The following is a 16,199-nucleotide window of genomic DNA, read 5'->3' as shown; positions in this document are numbered from 1 at the left end:
AGAGGCTGGTCCCAGCCACTTTTTAACAGCATCAAGAGCACAATCTCCTCCTCTCCCAGGGCTTAGGGCTGCCCCAGCCCAGTGCCGCAAGGACTCCCGAACTCCTCCGGCCCTCCTGATAGACATCCTGGGCTGGGTCTCAGGGCGCTGAACGGCAGCACGTACAGCCTGCTCGGGCTGCTGAACAGACACAAGGACCAGCAGATGCTGCCCGGATTTCTCTGCCTTTTACCCCCCAGTTCCTTCCGTCTTCCTCCTCAGTGCTTTGGCAGGAAAAAAATAAATCTTCTTATTATTTTTTTATGGTTTTTTTTTTGAGACGGAGTCTCCTTCTGTCGCCCAGGCTGGAGTGCAGTGCCACAATCTCGGCTCACTGCAACCTCCACCTCCCAGGTTCAAGCGATTCTCCTGCCTCAGCCTTCTGAGTAGCTGGGATTACAGGCGTGCGCCACCATGCCCGGCTAATTTTTGTATTTTTAGTAGAGACAGGGTTTCACCATGTTGACCAAGCTGGTCTTGAACTCCTGACCTCAAGTGATCCACCCGCCTCAGCCTCCCAAAGTGCTGGGATGACAGGCATGAACCACCATGCCAGGCCTATTTTTTTTTAATCCAAACCACTTACTATCAAACTCCGCTCTGCTTCTGACCTGCAAGGGGTGTGTGTGTGTGTGTGTGTGTGTGTGTGTGTGTCTGTGTCTGTGTCTTTGATGTTATATGCTGTTATATGTATTGGGGGAAGAGAAGTTCCCCCATTCTCTCCTCAGCCTCACTTCCTCATTTGAGGCTGCTGAGGAGAAACCCACAGGGACCCAGGGGCACAGGGGCCTGCCTGGGGCTTTGAGGGGAGCTGGGGATGTCCAGCGGAGTGGGGTGGCCCTGCTGAGGCAGCTGTCCTTGGTGCCCTGTTCACCGAGGCCTGGGGACTCTGCAGGACACGCTGGTCAGAATGTGCTTCTGGCTGTGGTCATAGACGGGTGTGAGTCAGCCCCAGGAGACATACTTTGCCAAAGAAATGCACTTCCTCTCCTGCCTCTCCTCTCTTTAGCTGCAGCTGTTCTGAGCTGTTGCCTTTGACCCACTGTGAGCTGGGAAGAGCACCCATCCCCTCCCACTGGCCAGGCCTCTAGCTCAGCCCTGAGGACCCCAACCCAGGCCCGGTAGCATCTTCAAGGCTTTTGGCTCCATAAGGTCACCCACATGGCGGGCAGCCTCCCGACCCAGGCCAGTGACCCCTGTAGAGAGCAAGACAGAAACCAGAAAAGCTCCTGGAAGCCAGAAGCAAAACTCCACATCCGTGGGCAGGAGCCTCGCAGCAGGAATGGGTAGAAAGGAGCCAGCTGGCCTACTTGACTATATTGGCAGCCGTTCCAGCCATTTAGGTCCTAGAGGGATTTGCTTGTCATCTATTTGTGGAGCACCCTCTGTGTCCTAGACACTGACTAGGCATTGAGGATCCAGTGGGGACAGACACACAGGACCCTGCTCTCGTGGACCACACATGCGAGGGGAGAGACAGCCCATGCTCTAGTGCCAGAGGGTACTGGGTGGGCCTTTTCTGCTGCTCGAATGGGTGGCCGGACTCAGAGCTAAGGAAAAAGGGCCTTGAGTACCCCATATTCTAAAACAAAGGAACCATTTGAGACTAGGCCCATTTGCCTACAGGATTTATTAAGAGATGGTTAAAGCAATTCCGCTATGCCCCCAAATCTCCCAGCACCCCCTTCCTCAGTCTCCATAAGCAGAAGACCAGGAAAGGGGAAGGAAGAGAGAGGGAGATGGGGTCACTGGAGTCCTGGGGTGCTGACTCCCTCCCCTCCTCTCCCTGGATCTGGATTTGCTGTTGAGATCAGCCCACGCGCTATCTGGACAGGGAGGTTGGGGGAGGGCAGGATTGAAGAGGCAGAGACAGACACGGCAGGGACTCCTTGGGGCACCCAGCAGTCGTTGCCCATGGGTCAGGTGGACATGGCGGAAGGTGCATGTCCCTGAGCTGTCTTGTCCATGTCCTCCCAAGAGGGAGGCCTGCAGCTGTGCAGACCCACAGTCGGTAGGCTGTCAGGTGGAGGTTGGGGCAGTGGCTGAGTGGTGGGGTGAGAGATATAGAGCTGAAGGGACCTCTCACATCAGGGAACAGTGGTGCGAGGTGGCCCTGTGGTGAACCCACAAGAGAGTTAGCATCTGAACGCCACCATGCCAGGAACATTCATAGCCAGAGAAGAAACGGCCACAGCTGACAGGGACTTTCCTGAAAGCTCTCCCTCCCCATCTGTGTGAAAGAAGAGAAAAGGGGAGAGAAAAGGAGGAGGAGAGAGAGAGAGGAGTGGGGGTACAGGGGCAAACTACACCCCTCCCCACTCCCCTGGGCCAAATCCAGACCCTGCCTGGGGAAGGGAAATGGTTAGTCTTGGTTAGATGGACCAGCCTAGATGGGGCTGGGCCTTTAATAAGCTAAAGCAACAGGAATACTAGATCTGCCCAAGATACTGTTACGGGACAGAAAAAGGAGAACCAACATAGTTCATCTAGAAGCAATGATGGAAGGGGGAAAAAAACTTGCTCAATAAGCAAGTTACCCATATAAACAAATACATTAATAAGAAAATGTCTTGCTGCCAAAATGCGTTCTCTCATATTAGAGATGCTCTTGAATTATTTTACATTCCTCCTCTTAAGAGGTGAAGTGTCTTCCCTCTGTTTGAATCTGAATTGGCCTGGGTCTGCGTTGATCAGTAGACTATAGCAGAAGAGACCCTATACTTGTTTCAAGTCTAGCTTTCAACAGGACTGGCAGCTTCTGCCTTGGTCTGTTGGAACCCTATGCTATCATGTAAGATGTCCAACTACCCTGAGGTCACCATGTTGGAAGGAAGCTCAAGCTGGCCATATAGAGATGTGGAAAAAGAGAGAGAGAGAGAGACTCAGCCAACCCCAAGCTATTCCAACCCCCAGCCATTACAGTTATCTTAGCAGATGCCCCAGATCTTACAGAGCAAAGACAAACTGTATCCACTGTGCCGTTTGATTTCCTTGATGCACAGAATCATAAAATACTATAATAACAAATTGTTTTGAGGTAGTTTGTTATGCAGCAATAGGAAACCAGAACAGAAAATAAGGAAAGGTGAAGAGATAGCGTTGGGGGGACGGTACTCTAGGTCAGGAGGTTATGGATGGCATCTCTGTGGAGATGACATTGATGGTAAAGTTTGAAGGACAAGAAGGAGTTGGTCATGTAAAGATCAGGGATAAGAGCACTCCAGAGGGCACAGCTGGTGGAAAGTGCTGGAAGGAACCCCAGTGTGGCTGCAGCATGATGGGCAGGGAGGGGGGATATGGGATGTGATGTTGGAAGTAGCCAGGGGCCAGACCATAAAGGGCTTTGCAAGTCAGGGTAAGGAGTTCAAATTTTGTTATAATGTGAGATAAACCACTGCAGAGTTTCAAACAGGGGAATGAAATGACATTAGATACATTTTTTTCTTTTTGAGACAGGGTCTCACTCTGTCACCCACGCTAGAGTGCAGTGGCACAATCTCCGCTCACTGCAGCCTCCACCTGCCGGGTTCAAGCGATTCTCATGCCTCAGCCTCCTGAGTAGCTAGGACTACAGATGCACACCACCACACCTGGCTAATTTTTATATTTTTATTAGAGACAGGGTTTTGCCACGTTGGCCAGGCTGGTCTCAAACTCCTGACCTCAAGTGATCCGCCCACCTCAGCCTCCCAAAGTGTTAGGATTACAGGCATGAGCCACCACACCCAGCCATTAGGTACATTTTTGAACAATCACTCTGCCCACTATGTGGAAAATGGTCTCTAGGAGTGTAAAACTTAGAGTACAAATACCACTTCAAAGGCTGTGGAGAAGCCAGGCAACCAATTATGGTGGTTTGGTCTAGGGAGAAGTAACAAGGATAGAGAGAAGTAGATCGTTTGGTCTTAATCATGCATGTGGGCTGGTAACCCTGATCATTTATTCACTCGTGAGCATTTTTTGAGTCTACAAGGCCTAGGTATTTTGTAGTAGATACATGTATGACAGGGCAAAGTATATTAGCAAGCAAAAGTCTTCCCTACCCACTAAAGAAAATTCTATTCTGCAATAAATAAGGGGAATAAGGAGAGAGATCATAGCTGGAGAGGCTAAGCTGGTCTACCTAACAGCTAGGAAAGAGAAAGCAAGCAGGTAGGCAGAGGGAAATAAAAGGCCTCGGGGCTGGGACTAGAGAAGGAGTTTGGGGTTTTGCTGTGGAGTCTCTATTGATACAAGACAGTTTGAGAAGGGCTTTGAGGAAGCACTGTCATGCTCCCTAACATTGCAGGCCCGAATGTTCTTTGAGAGACGCCCACTCAGTGAGACACTAGGCAGAGACTGAACCCAGGGGAGCACCTCGATTAGCTAGGGTTACGCAGAGAGAAATAAGACATTGTCGCTGACCTTAAAAAGTTCGTCAGCGGAATCGGATATACACAGGTGATTAGAATAGAAGGAAAGCAGGCCATGTAGCTAAACGAATGCAGCTGAAGAGCTGCTAAAGACACCTGAGATGACCTGCAGCTGGGGAACATCAGAACTGGCTTTGCAAAGCTGGTGGCATTTGAGCTGTGACTTGAAGAGTAGGCAAGATTTGGGTCTGGGGAGATGACTGGGGAAGCCATTCTAGGTGGAGGCAACCCATTAACAAAGACCCCAGAGCTGGCAAAACCCCTACCTGTACAGGGACTCTCCAGTGGTTAAGTTTGGCTGATGCTTAAGGCAGGTGAAGCAGAGAGTGATGGCTAAGGCTGGGAGGCGGGCTGGGCCCCGGGTGCCATGCTGGGGAGTTAGGGCTGTGCTAGGCTGCAAGAGGCATGTTTTTTAAACAATAACGTGTCCGGGCACAGTGGCTCACGCCTGTAATCTCAACGCTTTGGGAGGCCAAAGCGAGAGGATTGCTTTGGCAATGAATTGAGGTCTTTACAAAAAAATTTTAAATTATGGCTGAGCATGGTGGCTCACGCCATAATCCCACCACTTTGGGAGGCCGAGGCAGGTGAATCACTTGAGCCCAGGTGTTTGAGACTGGCCTGGGCAACATGGTGAAATCCCATCTCTACAAGAAATACAAAAATTTGCTGGGCATGGGGCTACAAGCCCCAGCTACTCAGGAGGCTGAGGCTGGAGAATCTCTTGAGCCTGGGAGGTGCAGGTTGCACTGAGCTGAGATCGTGCCACTACACTCCGGCTTGGGTGACAGGGTGAGATGCCATCTTAAATTAAAATTTAAAAAAAAAATTAGCCAGGTATGGTGGTGCACACCTGTAGTCCCAGCTACTTGGGAGACTGAGGCAGGAGGATTGCTTGATCCCAGGAGTTTGAGGCTGCAGAGAGCTATGATCATGTCACTGCACTCCAGCCTGGGCAACAGAGTGAGACCCTGTTTCTAAAAAAAAAATTAGAAATTAAACAATAATATGATATGATCATGGAATTTAGGACTGAAAGAAAGTTTACAAATAATCCATTTCCACCTCCTCATCTTACGAATGAAGGAGCTGAGGCCCAGGCTGGTCCAAAGCCATGTAAGTTAAGTGAGTCAGAATTTAAAACTGTACCATAAGTGACTGACGTGGAATTGAATCCGAAGCCTGTGCTCACTGCCCCTCACCACCTCACCTCCTCCTGAGGATGGAGAGAGAGAAGGGCAGTAGGGTGGTAGGGAAGTGAGCTGGGTCCGCTCCCAGTCTGAGAGGCGGGCCAGACCATCTGCGGGTGGATTGGGTGGGTCAGCAGAAGAGGCCCCTATGAAAACTCTGGTGGGAACTCGAGGCTCCAGACAGGGTGGTGACAGGCTAGAGCCTTGGTGTGGAAAGATGGCCGTCTGTCAGCACCAGATCCCAGCAGCTGTTTCCCTAAAGAAGCCGGACCCTTCCTTTTCCTGAGGGAAGCCTGGGGCGCTCTCCTTCCCCCTTACCTTGGCTGTGACTGAGGCCGAGGAGGCCCCACCTCAGAGGCTCCAGGCCAAAAAGATGGTTCTTTTCTAGTCCCTGAGGTAACTTTGTGACCGTGGAAACCCTCGAGCAGGCAGGTCAGGCCGGGAGGAAGTTGAGGGCTCCCTCGCAGAGGTGGGTTCCGCGAGAGGTGTCGCCTGGGTGGCAGGAGAGGGTGCTGCCATTCTAGTAACTTCTCCCTGCACCACTCTCTGCAAGGTTGTTCCACTCCCTGTCCTCAGTGGCCTCTCCACCACCACCCCCAGCCCTCGGTCTTCCCCTTCTCCTTCTCTCTTCTCTGAGGCCCTGCCCCTGCACACCCCGCCTGGGCCACCCAAGAGTCACCACGTGGGCATAGCGCTGGGTGTTTCCAGACATGGGCCACCTGACGTCCACAGCGGGGGCCTAAGGCTTGGGCTGTAACAGCAATACCCTCCCTCCTCCTCTCCCTTTCAAAGCCCTCTCTGCCACAAGCCTCTTCTGGGGCCTGCGAAGCCCTCTCACTTGCCAGACACGCTGGAAGGAAGTCCTGCGAGGGTGAGAAATCTGCCCGAGGAATTCCAGCCTCTCGGAGGAGGTGGCGGCTGACAGCTGGCCACAGCTGCTGTGCGGAGAAGCTGAAGTTGAGGTCTTGGGTTCACAAGGGGTGCCAGGCACATCAGGGTCCAACCTGGGGGGGTCCTGCAAGTCCCCATGTCAGAACCTGGGGTGCACCCTGGAGCTGTCGCTCCTGGATTAGCCAGAAATACAGCTTCTCTCCAGACATGGGAGAGGCAAAGGAGGTCACAGGACTTTCCTCTCACATCCAAACCCAGGAGGCTCTGGGTGCCTGGGATCCTTCTTAGGAACCAGCCCTGGCCAGTCAAGATGAGCTCCAGCAGCGGAGAAGACACACAGGCTGCTCTACTGAGACCTTCCTCTTTGTGTGTATATAGAGCTATCTGCCCTTCCCCTTTTTCCCCCTAGAATAAAACATGCCCACCCTCTTAGGAAAAGACTAATTGGTATGTGGCTATGATATCAAGTGACTCTTAGAACCAATTATAAACCTGGTTTATATGGCCACGTGTTTCAGTAACTGTGCTGCTGAAACTATGCACTCCATCAGGACTAGCCCCACGCTTCTGAAAATAACCAGTCGGCAAGAGCTGCATGCCAATGACTGTGCCAAAGATCAACCAGCACACGTTGACCCATCCTTGAACCACACACTTCCCAAAACCTGTATGGGATTAATTCTCTGCTTTGCTCAGAGACACGCTGTGCCTTGCAAGTACAGCTGTCCCTTGCTTAAGCATGCAGTAAATTCAGCCTGTGGTTTCAGATAATGAGTGGTTACACCTTTCTTCAATACCCCCCAAAAAAATCTGTCTTATAATCTATCACAAATTTTCCAAAATCCAAAGAATGAACAACACTTTGTTTTTTCCAGCTTTGGTACAAAATTGGGGCCAGAAACTCCTCCCCCTGGTCTCCCTCTCTCTGATCCCTCTGCCCTCCTCCCAGGACCCAGCTCCCTCCTGGGAGATTGTGGTGGACCCTCGTGTGTCCCCACGTGGAGCACCTACAAAACAAATACATTTCCTTTTTGATAAAGTGGATCACATCTCTTGGCATAATTTTTATTATGGTGCATTATATCCAAAGACCCCACTACCACCATCACCACCAGGGATGAAGACAGGGAAGAAAGGAACAGATGAAGGAGACACCCTGTCACATATACTCAACTCCCCATACCAAAATGAGATCGTAATACATTTGTTATTTTATAACTTGCTTTCTAAACTTAACATATGATACACTGGCCAGGTGTGGTGGCTCATGCCTGTAATCCCAGCACTTTGAGAGGCCGAGGTGGGTGGATCACCTGAGGTCAGGAGTTCAAGACCAGCCTGGCCAACATGGTGAGACCCCATCTCTACTAAAAAAAAAAAAAAGAAAGAAAGAAAGAAAAATTAGCCGGGCATGGTGGCGGGTGCCTGTAATCCCAGCTGCTCAGGAGGCTGAGGCAGGAGAATTGCTTGAACCTGGGAGGCGGAGGTTGCAGTGAGCTGACATCACACCACTGCACTCCAGCCTGGACAAGAAGAGCAAAACTCTGTCTCATACATACGGAGTTGTATTTCCCTTCTGCTACAATATGATTTTTAAGTCTTGAGTTGTATTGCATCATTTGGATATCCCATAATTTGATTAAAGGGTCTATTGTTGGGTATGTAGGTCCTCTTTTTTTGGTGGTGTTTTAATAAATAATACTGTGATAAACATCCTTGTGGATATGTCTCTGTGTGAAGAGGTTTTTCCCATCACAGAAATAGGAATGGCAGCAAAAAAAATCAAACCCATTCTTCCTCCAGGTGCCTTTCTATCCCGGTCTTGTGCTTTAGAGCAACATGTTTTGAAAGAGACGTGTACACTTTCAGCCTCTTTCTTGGCAGTTCCACTCACTACTGTAACACAGCCCCTGCTAAAGTGACTCTAGGGACCTCGCTGGTGCCGATCAGCATTTTCCATTTTCATCTTACTCAGCAGCACGTGTGGCTGTTAGACTATGCTCCCAGTCCTTTCCTCAGCCTGGAAGATCCCATGAAGTCTGATCCCTGTCCTCCTTTGCAGCCCTGTCTCTTGCCATGCCGCCTCTTTCTCTAAGGGCCAACACACTTGTCTTTTTCTGTTTCTGGAATCTGTAGTGCCCCTCAGGACCTTTGCTCACACTGTTTCCTCTGCCCGGAAATCCCTTCCCCCTCCCACACCCAATCCCTCAACTCTGTTGACTGACAGACACACATCATCTGTAACTCAGCTAAAAGGTGCTTCCTCAGGAAAGCCTCCCAAACACTCCTCTGCATCACGTTGGGTCTGGTCCACCACTAGAGACTTAGGGAACTCCGTCTACTCCCTTACAGCTCTCCTCACTATATTATGAAAAATAAGTACATAATCCCAAAACTATATTCAATATTTTTTTTTTAAAGAAAACAAGGTTTTACAGGCTGGGCGCTGTGGCTCATGCCTGTAAACCCAGTACTTTGGGAGGCTGAGGCGGGTGGATCACTTGAGGTCAGGAGTTCGAGACCAGCCTGGCCAACATGGCGAAATCCTGTCTCTACTAAAAATACAAAAATTAGCCAGGCATGGTGTTGCGCACCTGTAATCCCAGCTACTGGGGAGGCTGAGGCAGGAGAATCACTTGAACCCAGGAAGCAGAGGTTCCAGTGAGCCGAGATTGCACCACTGCACTCCAGTCTGGGTGACAGAGCGAGATTCTATCTCAAAAAGAAAACAAGAAAACAAGGGCTTGCTACATTGCCCAAGCTGAATGCAAACTTCAGAGATCCTCCCACCTCAGCCTCTTGCCTCAGCCTCTCGCCTCAGCCTCCCACCTCAGCCTCTCACCTCAGCCTCCCGCTTCAGCCTCTTGCTTCAGCCTCCCGCCTTAGCCTCTCGCCTCAGCATCCCACTTCAGCCTCTTGCCTCAGCCTCTCGCCTCAGCCTCCTGCTTCAGCCTCTTGCCTCAGCCTCTCACCTCAGCCTCTTGCCTCAGCCTCTCGCCTCAGCCTCTCGCCTCAGCCTCCTGCCTCAGCCTCTCGCCTCAGCCTCCTGCTTCAGCCTCTTGCCTCAGCCTCCCACCTCAGCCTCTCACCTCAGCCTCCCGCTTCAGCCTCTCACCCCAGCCTCTCACCTCAGCCTCTTGCCTCAGCCTCTCACCTCAGCCTCTCAAGTAGCTGGGACTACAGGTTTGAGCCACCACACCTAGCTATTCCATATATAATTTTTTAAAAGTAATTTTAACATTAGAAATTATATGCCAATATACTTTACCGTTTAAAAGCATAGAACAACTACAGGTGTTACAAAGCTCTAACTGACCGCTGCCCACTCTCTTCCCCAAGAGGTCCCGTCCCCCACTCCCTGGAGAACTCCTCTGTTAGGGGCTTAATGTAATCAGTATAGTGGTCCAAACTTGGGTTCTGGAGCCAAACTGCTAGGGTTGGATTCCTAGCACTCCCAGTTCCTAGCTATGTGAGCTTAATCAAGTTACTTAACCTCCCAGAGCCTCAGTTTTATCATCTGTAAAGATTAATAATAATAGCTAATAGTGTGGTTTTAGGATTTCAGTAAAGCCAGGCACAGTGGCTCAAGTCTGTAATCCCAGCACTTTAGGAGGCTGAGGCGGGCGGATTGCTTGAGGCCAGGAGCTCAAGACCAGCCTGGGCAACATGGCAAAACCCCGTCTCTACTAAAAATAACAAAAATTAGCCAGGCGTGGGGGCACATGCCTGTAATCCCAGCTACTCAGGAGGCTGAGGCAGGAGAATCGCTTAAACCTGGGAGGCGGAGGTTACAGTGAGCCGAGATCATGTCACTGCTCTCCAACCTGGGCAACAGAGTGAGACTCTGTCTCAAACAAAACAAAAGAAAACACACACCCAGAATGTCTGAAGTGGCTGTTAAATTACTCCTCCCTTTTCCAGCTACATCTCTGTGTGCGGCCGGATTTTCTTCACCTACTTCAACCAGAACAACTCATCACAGCAGACTGAACACAGAAGCAGATATGACAGCACAGCGGTCTTCTACCCCTAAGGTCAGCATTAAAGAGGTTTTCAAAAAGGAAAATAATTCTACTCCTGTCACCAAATACTTTTAAAATATTTTCATAAAACATTCATGTTGCCATATGTTGGATTTCTTGTTATTTTTAAATAATGAAACATCCTTAAATGTCTTTTATAATACACTAAATATCAATAGAAATAACCCAGATAAACAAAGGCTCTGTGTTGATGAGACCAAAAAGTTAGAGAACTGCTTCTTTCAAGTCTATGTTGTTTACCAAGAAGCAACCCAGAAATTATTTCAGTTATTTTAGCTACTGAAATGAATATCCCTTAAGAGTGAAAAACAGCTGGGTGCGGTGGCTCACACCTGTAATGCCAGCACTTTGGGAGGCTGAGGCAGGAGGATCACAGGGTCAGGAGTTCGAGACCAGCCTGACCAACATGGTGAAACCCGTCTCTACTAAAAATACAAAAATTAGCAGGGTGTGGTGGTGCACACCTGTAATCCCAGCTGCTCAGGAGGCTGAAGCAGGAGAATTGCTTGAACCCAGGAGGCAGAGGTTGCAGTGAGCCAAGATCGCACCACTGCACTCCAGCCTGGGCAACAGAGCAAGACTCCATCTCAAAAAAAAAATAAAAAGGAGTGGAAAACATCTCAGAATCTTACTAGGTGGGACCATGGTTTCCTGCCAGTCCCTGTCACAAAGCTCTCTGTGACATGGGGAAGGAAATTCCTCCTGAGTTCTTGAGGTCATGCTGGGGTGCCCACAGTGTGTGATGGCTCACTGGGTCTTAGGCCAGTTAAGCTATGAATTTGTAGATCTTTTTAGATTGTCCTTCAAATTTAATTATTAGATTTGTAAACATTCTGCCTTCCTTTCATGAAGTGTTTTCTAAAAACCATGAAGCACTTTAAACTTCATTTGATTTTGACAATTCCCCTATTACCTATTCTGAATTACCCGGACACTAAGAAAGGCGGCCATGGAATGTTTAAGACCACTTTGTCAGAAAGTCTGTTTAAAATTCTGGTGTCAGGCAAGTACTTTGTAAAGAAAATAGAGATGGTGAAATTATTGCAGCTGTTCTAGTAGGATGCAAATACAGCAGCAATGCAGCTGCATGAAGATTAGTGCTGCACTGTCCTGATAGCCAGTACAACCAGCAGATCAGAAACATGAAAATGTGAATGGCGGCCAGGTACAGTGGCTCACGCCTGTCATCTCGCCACTTTAGGAGGCTGAGTGGGGAGGATCACTTGAGCCCAGGAGTATGAGACCAGCTTGGGTAAATCACAAGACCCCTGTCTCTACAAAGAAGTTTAAAAACTAGCTGAGCATAGTCCCAGCTACTGTGGAGGCTGAGGTGGGAGGATGGCTTGAGCCCAGGGGTCGAGGCTGCAGTGAACTGAGATTGCGCCACTGCACTCCAGCCTGGACGACAAAGCAAGAACTTGTCTCAACAAAACAAAACAAAACCCCACAAATCCTGCATTTCTGGACCTACAGATTCGCTTCCTGCACCCACAGACACGGGGCACTTGCTCTTCCTGCTGCTTCCACGCCCTGCGGTTGTGCTGGGGCATGAGATGCAGCTTTATTTCCTGTCATCTCTGTGTTCTGTTTCCTGGGTTTTCAACACACATCGTATGTTTCACTGACACAGTTTGGATTTGTTGCCATTGAGCATACAGGTTTCCTTTGGGTAGATATATTGTTTAATGAAAAAAATCAAGGTTCAATACAGTGTATAATATGCCCAGGAAAAATGGGAAGAATTGATTGACTGAGCCCCAGTAAACTGATAACTGCACCTGGTAGTGGGTCCTGGAGGCACAGAATAGGATACAGACTTCCCTGCACACCCTTTAGAGGGTGTGGATATTTTTTATTTACATTTATTCTCCTTTTTAGTTTGTTTTGCTATGAAATATTTCATATATATAAAATAATACAGGCCGGGTGCGGTGGCTTAAGTCTGTAATCCCAGCACTTTGGGAGGCCGAGGCAGATGGATCACCTGAGGTCAGGAGTTCGAGACCAGCCTGGCCAATATGGTGAAACCCCGTTTCTACTAAAAATAATACAAATATTAGCTGGGCGTGGTGGCGGGAGCTGTAATTCCAGCTACTTGGGAGGCTGAGGCAGGAGAATCTCTTGAACCCCGGAGGCAGAGGTTGCAGTGAGCCAAAATCACGCCATTGCACTCTAGCCTGGGCGACAAGAGCAAAACTCTGTCTCAAAATAATAATAATAATAATAGTACGATGTTTACATAGGCATAAATATTAATAAAAGAATAAAACAGTTTTTAAAATATAGATATAAATATAAATGGCATCATATTGTAGGTGGCACTTAGGAGCTGACTGTTTTTACTCAGGAATATGCTTTTGAGATCTGTACATGTTCATGCACATGCACTGAACATAGATTTGGTTCAGTTTCATTGTTTTAAAATGCTGAAAATAATAATTTAATATATGAATATCCCACGTTATTAACTTCATATTGATATTACTTATGATATTATGTTTGGAATTTATTCCATTTCTTAATATTGCAAGCAATGTTGCCATAAATATCCATATATATTCTTATGTATCTGGGCAAGCATTTTCCTAGATTAAATATCTAGAAGTAGAATTGATAGATTATGTGTGCAGGTTGAGCATCCCTAATCTGAAAATCCAAAACCCAAAATGCTCAAAAATCTGAAATATTTTGAGCACAGACATGACACCACCAGTGAAAAATTCCACACTTAACCTCATGTGATGGGTAGCAGTCAAAACACTCAAGGACCACCTGTAATCCCAGTGCTTTGGGAGGCCAAGGCAAGAGGATCGCTGGGCTCACCAATTGTTGCTGTTGAGTTTTCCAGGTGGATGATGGCATCACCAGAAACTATGGCAATTTGGCCTCTTCCTTTCCAATCCTTAAACCTCTTGCTTGTCTTTAAATTTTTATTGCATTAGTTGTAACTTCCAGTACATTGTAGAAGAGTAGAAGCATTGATTCATTTCTGACTGCGTTGGATGTAACATTCAGGATAGGTCAAGGTATATTACAGTAACAAACGATCCCAAAATCTAGTGGCTTAACACAATAGAAATTTATTTCTCACTCACATTTCATGTCCAACACAAGTCTTAGGGCTGAGGAGGTGTCCGTTTATTGTTGTTTCTCAGGGATCCAGGCTAATTGAGGCTCTGCACCTCCATGGTCAGCTACTTCCAGGATCACTAAGGCAGGAGGAAGAAGCTTTGGAAGCTTCCACCCTAAAGCAACACGTATTCTGTTCACTAGCATTTCAAAGCAAGTGCCATGGCCAAGCCTAACTTCTAAAGCGGTAGAGGAGTAGGATCCTTCCAGATACCAGAAAAACAGTCGGACCGTGGCAATGTTTCCAATGCTGCACCATTACAAATGGTGTTTGCTCTAAGTTTCTGGTAGATAACACCTTATCAAGTTAAGAAGTATGTTCATGAGTTTGTTCAGTTTGTTAAGGAAGTTAAGAGGTTGTCTTTATCGTGAATGCATGTTGACTTTTATCAAATGACTTTATGCCATCTGTTTGATGAGCAAATGCTGTTTTTTCTCCCTTAGTTTGTTAAGGCATTTATACATATTGTTTCTCCTCCCCGAACATTTCCTTCCACTGCCCTCTCTAACCACTTTTCCTGGTTAATTCCTTCTCATCCTTTAGTGTTCACTCATTCATTCAGCAAATATTTATTGAATAATACTATATGCCAGATGCTGTTCTAGGCACTTGGGATACAGTGATGAATAAAGCAGACAAAAAAACCCTTGCCCATGTGGATCTTACACTGGGGGTAGGAAATGAAATAAACATAAAAACAGGCCGGGCATGGTGGATCGTTCCTGTAATCCTAGCGCTATGGGAGGCCAAAGCAGGAGGATTGCTTGAGCCCAGGAGTTCAAGACCAGCCTGGGCAACATAGTGAGACCCCCGTCTCTAAAAAAAAAAAAAAAAAAAAAAATTAGCTGACATGATGGCATGTGCCCATACTCTCAGCTACTCAGGAGGCTGAGATGGAAGGAGTTGCTTGAGCCCAGGATATTGAGACTGCAGTGAGCTGTGATTGCACCACTGCACTCCAGCTGGGTAAAAGAATGAGACACCATGTCAAAGAAAAAACAAATAAGTTGTATAGCATCAATAGTAAGTTATGTAGCTAACAGTGTTAAGTACAATGGAAAAGAAGCAGAGCAGAGGGAATGAGGGGGAATGAAGGTGTTGTGGGTGAGGTATGGTCAGAGTAGGTCTCACAAGAAAGTCACATCAGGGCAACGCCTCAGAACAGGGGCAGGGGCTGGGCGTGGTGGCTCATGCCTGTAATTCCAGCACTTTGGGATGCCTAGGCGGGTGGATCACTTGAGGTCAGCAGTTCGAGACCAGCCTGGCCAACATGGTGAAACCCCATCTCTACTAAAAATACAAGACTTAGCCAGGAGTGATGGTGTGCACCTGTAATCCCAGCTACTTGGGATGCTGAGGCAGAAGAATCGCTTGAACCCAGGAGGTGAAGGTTGCAGTGAGCCGATATTGCACCATTGCACTCCAGTCTGGGGGAAAGAGCGAGACTCGGTCTCAAAAAAAGAACAAAACAAAAAAAGCCAGGGGCAGGGAAAACCAGACAAGTACGTGGTGGCAGACAATTTCAGCCAGAAGGCAGCTGCTGGGCAAAGCCCCTGGGGTGAGAGCTGCCTGGTGTGTCCCAGGAGTTGCAGTTGAGTGAGTGAGGTTGGTGAAAAATAATGGAGAGGGGCAAGGGGCTGTGCGAAAAAATAAGAGAAATCAGGATGGTTCCAAAATGTTTGGCCTGAGCAACAACAGGATGGGCGGATCATCAGGATGGGGATGGGAAAGGCTTCAGGTGGAAAAGGTTTCAGGGCAGGATCAAGAGTTCAGGCATTGTTTTTTCTTTCTTTTTTATTGTAATAATTTTTTATTGAGATATAATTCACATACCATAAAATTTACCATTTTATTTTATTTTTTTGTTTGTTTGTTTGTGTTTGAGACGGAGTTTCGCTCTTGTTGCCCAGGCTGGAGTGCAATGGCACGATCTTGGCTCACTGCAGCCTCCGCCTTCTGAGTTCAAGCAATTATCCTGCCTCAGCCTCCTGAGTAGCTGGGATTATAGGCATGCACCACCATACCCAGCTAATTTTTTTGTATTTTTGGTAGAGATGGGATTTCTCCATGTTGGTCAGGCTGGTCTCCAGCTCCCAAGATTTCAGGTGATCCACCCGTGTCAACCTCCCAAAGTGCTGGGATTACAGGCGTGAGCCACCGTGCCCGGCCAAAATTTACCTTTTTAAAATATACAATTTAGTGGTCCTTAGTATTATTCACTAGGTTGTACAACTCTTACCACTGTCTAATTCTAGAACATTTGATGACCCCAAAAAGAAACCCCATACACACTGTCCCCTCCCTGACATGAACTTTCTGTCTCTGGAAACTTCATATAAATGGAAGTATACAATATGTGTCCTTTTGTGACTGGCTTCTTTCACTTAGTATACTGTTTTCAAGGTTCATCTATGTTGTAGCATGTATCAGCACTCCACTCTTTTTTATGGCTGAATAATATTCCATTATACGGATACATCACATTTTATGCATG

This window comes from Pan paniscus, chromosome 15 (assembly GCF_029289425.2).
Source record: "Pan paniscus chromosome 15, NHGRI_mPanPan1-v2.0_pri, whole genome shotgun sequence".
Taxonomy (NCBI): Eukaryota; Metazoa; Chordata; class Mammalia; order Primates; family Hominidae; genus Pan; species Pan paniscus.
This window is presented reverse-complemented; position numbering follows the sequence as displayed.